Here is a 4,877-nt window from a genome sequence, read left to right on the forward strand (position 1 = left end):
CCTCGTAAGTACACACTGCAAAATGATCTCTTGTGTGGCTATTTGGACATTAAAAAAATACTATTTTTGTTATCGTGCAAGAGCTTGATGTTTTCTTATCTTAATTACCTTTTATTTACTCGTATTCCTCTTCACGAAATGCTCATCTTTGCAGGTTATTATTAAAGTGTATTTATTTTAAAGATGAATTTAGTCTGCCTCATGTGGTTATTGTATTCATGTCTCTGTGTTCTTAATTTTAACTTTTGTTCTTACTTGTGAAGCACTGTGAAATTATGTATCTCTGAAAGGTGCTATAATAAATAAACGCATTATTATTATTATTATTATTAATAATAATAATAATTTGATTTGATGAATTTGTACTAGATGCAAGAGGCAAGGTTATTTCAAATCTTACTTTTGCAAGTTTCACAACAGACCTACAGACAGTTTCAGATAAATGCATCATTAATATACTGTTAGACTTGTTGTTGTCTGCCATCCTGTGGTTCTTAGCTCAGTTTGGTACTTGTTTGCATACCTCCCCTTATTTTAAAGGGCCTGGAGATCGAATGGAGAGGCTGCTCACCAGAGAAGAGGACAGGGGAAGGGTGAGTGCAGTATATATGCAGCTACCCCACACAGAGATGTGTTTGGCTATAGATCACATGCCAGCCCTACTACTCAGTGTGCCAACTAGCTTGGCTGGCTTCATCATCACAGTGCAAGTGGGCATATTCAGCCGCCAGCTGGCAGTCGCGTGCCTCAGATAAGAGAATGGTTCAGACATGGCACACGTTCAAAAAGTTTTTACTTCCCTCCCCAAACCCCCTATACTGCAAACGAGGATGGCATGTTCCTAGCAAAATTAGCCCCTTTGTTTTAGAGAACTCCCCTCCACTCTCAGGAATAGTATCGTCAAAGACCACTCATTCCCATTCGTGGGGAAACGCTATTCAAGATGATGCTATGTTACCCAGCAGCTATTTTTTTCCCAGAGACTCCTTTATTCGTGGGCAATTGTACAGTCTTTACTCTTTTTTGATGCAGATGGCTCAGCCGCATTTTCTAAGGATTCATCCCAAAAATGACCGAATGTCGTCTCCGCTGAAACGAAATAAGGCACAGACGACCCATGTTTTTGGATTTGTTTCCTGGAAATTGGCCATATTTTTGATATGCGTTGTATTGGGACTTGAATCTGAGCCATTGAGGGAGTTATCTATGGCTACTGGAGACAGAAGAGATGGAGGAAGAGTGGAGGATTATAAAGGGTATCACATACTGCATATGTCTGTTTATCAGGGGTGAGAGGAGAAGACATGGCTACCATAAGGAGTTATGGTTACGGTTATGGGCGAAACCATGATATACAGAGTACCTAGAAGCCGGCATTCTGTTGCAATGGCCTGCTGCCAACACTGCATTCACCAAAGACCACCGGAAAGGATCTCGCCACTGATGGGCAGGACGGCCACGAGCAGGCGCCAACTCCCATCTTGGCAAAGGACTGAATTCGAGGAAAAGAGAAAAACGAAAAGAGGGGACCCCCCTAGATCTGTGAGAGAGGGTGAGATGGTAACACAAACCGTGGGGAGTACCCAAGCATGTGTCAGGTTGGCATCAATGTGAGAATCACTTGGCAAGCATGCCGTTCTCTCCCCTCCCACCCCAGCTCACACACAAACACACTGTTGCCCTGCTTGGAACACATGGTACATCAGCAGCGGCATCTGGCCGCGCTGACTCCTGGCAGCTGCGCTTCGTCTTCGCCAGTTGGGAGTCTTGGCACTGCCACTTCATCAACTACCTGTGGCTCCTCCTGGGTAAAAAGGCAAGCGATGAATTATTCCGAGGCTGCAGCTGCAAACTTGACTTTCATCCAAGAGATTCACTGTAAACATGACTGCCTCACAGAGCACATGCCACCCACATACTAATGCACGGTTGACAACATGGCATGCATTCGGCACAAGGGGAATTACGTGATGGCATGGTTCATTTGAGGTGAAAGATTAAGGAATGTTGGGATGATTCTCTATGTGCTGAATCTTCGTCCAAGAGGGCTTTCAAAGAGGCTCGGGAGAAATACGTACGGACAACTGGAAGCTCTTGGTTTACAAAAAAGGGATTCAAATACAGAGTCAAATAAACTAAAGCACAACGGACAAACATAAGTGGAAGTAACAGTGCAAAGGAATGCGTTTTAGCCTCCATGCTCTTCACCAGTCAGCATTGGCCCTTCTCTTTGTGTTGGGAAATGATGTTGAATGATCAAAAGGCAGCAGAGGATTACACTGAAAGGAATTTCCCTCTGATTTTAATAACAAACCAATGGAGGAGTGACCTTTCAACTATGCAATTATTGCCTCATATTCCATTTCTAATGGGTTTTTTTGACAACCAAGGACATTTGCCTGAAGTGCACAAAATACATTTTAGCTGTGACATCTTGGATTGGTGAAAAGTGGAGCACAGCTTTGTCTGAAGATTACCTCATTTTTTTCAGTGGCACTGTATTTTTTTTTTCCCTTTTATCAGGATATTCCATCACCTGCTTTGGATTATTCATTTTGTTACTGAAGGACATTACATAGAAACTCTGTCCAGAAATGTGTTTGGGTTTTACCTGCACTCAATTCATTTTTCTTGTAGAGAAGCCCTCACGTTTGAAATGCAAAGACCTAAAGCTTTCAGCAGGACATTACAGGGTGTTTATTATGATCACAAATGCAGTATTAAATGGCAACCATGAGCAGTGACTCACATTATTTATTGTATCGGTTTGGCTTGTTTTACACATGAAATAAAGTCAAGGAAAGCAGTATACCGAGGGAGGCAGGAAGCCAAATTGAAATCAGGGATTGTTGACATCCACTGGATTTCTTTTGAGTTTGTGCTTTGCTCTTGGCTACTCAAGCACAGCATGACCCACATTCAATTCAAAACTTGTAGAGTAAGTATTTATTTTGAGCCTTGTTTAAAGAGAAATGTTGGCAAGCTGTTAGGATCTGTCAAAATCCAACTTCATCTCTCCTTTACATACACACACACACACACACACACACACACACACACACACACACACACACACACACACACACACACACACACACACACACACACACACACACACACACACACACACACACACACACACATAAACACACATATTCTCTCACACTTTTCTGTGGGTGTTAGTCATCTGACAGTGACCCAGTGGGAGTTTTTTCTCCATCTGTGTCGGTCTGACCCATTTTAGCCCTCGGCCACGTCCAACTGTTCAGTTTCCCAAACATATGTGCAGTGGCAGGGGGATAAGCGAACCGTCGCCGCGCGGGACCTGCAGACACACACTGCAGATATGACACTGGACCCTGCTTCCTATCTGTCTGCTTCCCACAGCATATGTCATCATCAATACTGGCCCCGAGGATTCACACCTTAGTGATTTGACAAAACACCACTACTACTGCTTCTCCCTCTCCTGCTCCGAGTCAAGGATGTCTGTCTGTGCTATGCATTTGATTATCAGACAGTGTGTATCTGCATGGATTTTTGGATTAAGTGGGTTTTATTTAGTTGAAATCTTTTATAGTTATTATTTATGTTAATGCACTGTGTAGACAATTATGTGCTTGCCTCAACTTTCAGTTGTCCTCATGACTCTACAGCTCATTCATTGCAACTTCACTTAATCAGTATAAACCTGTATTTCTTCTGTTTCTCCTGGCCAGCCCTTGATTGGGCACTTGACTTGGTGAACAGACTGGCAGCACAAACTGTGCAGATCATGACACGAGCCAGTGAGGCCAACCAGAAGAGGGATTGGGTTTTTTCCAAGTGGTCCATGTTGGCAGATGAGATGGTATCACTGCACAGAGCCAGGGCCCACTAGGGACTGTGGGGTGTGAGGCACATATGGGCAAACAGGCTGCCGATGAGCTGCTTACATGAGCCTCTCATCATGGCCTTAGAGAGAGATGTCTGCGCTAGAGGATTTGAAGTGGCTATATGTGTGTCTGCATTGTTTGGGTTGGCAGAGGATCTATTGTAGATGTGCAGAGCACACATGCTTGTATGCAGGGATGCTCCTCTTTATATTATTTTATTAAATGTCATTCAAATTAATTGGGGACAAACCCTGTATATCATAAAGGTTATATGGAAATGCCTGCAAGTTGTTATTGTAATTTACACATTCTCTGAATAACTGAGGCAGACGGCGTGGTCAAATGGACGGAATAAAGTTGATTTAACTGTAGTCTTAAGGTAACTCACCCTGAATAAATGATATCAAACTTCCTGACCTACAGGCTGTTATAAGCTTCAGACCGCTGCAGAATTTTTTGATGGCTCTCCACTAATGCCTTATTGATTTTCCACCTTCCCTTTTAACTCACACACGTGAAAATGGAAAACTATTCTGCTAGACAGGCGATCAGAACTTCCGCCCTCCCTCCCCCAGTCCAATTCAGCTCACTAACTTTGATAGGGTTGTAGAATGTCTTTACAATAAGCATGCCAAAAGTACATATTGTTGCACTATATTACTATCACTTTTTTAATTAAGCCTGTTCATGATACAGCTTTCAGGAAACGGTTGTTTCTCTCAAAGCCTTGCAAATATGTGTCTTCTTTTATGTTTGTTAAGCTTATGTGGAAGGGGAAAAAACAAATTTTCCATACATCATCAATTTATTTCATTGGCCATGGAAATAAACTTGGCAGGCTTGTTCCTTGTTCCATTTTCTGCAAACATGCACAAACTACAGGCAAACACACACACACACACACACACACACACACACACACACACACACACACACACACACACACACACACACACACACACACACACACACACACACACACACACACACACACACACACAC

Source organism: Trematomus bernacchii, unplaced genomic scaffold (assembly GCF_902827165.1).
Source record: "Trematomus bernacchii unplaced genomic scaffold, fTreBer1.1, whole genome shotgun sequence".
In the NCBI taxonomy this organism is placed as follows: Eukaryota; Metazoa; Chordata; class Actinopteri; order Perciformes; family Nototheniidae; genus Trematomus; species Trematomus bernacchii.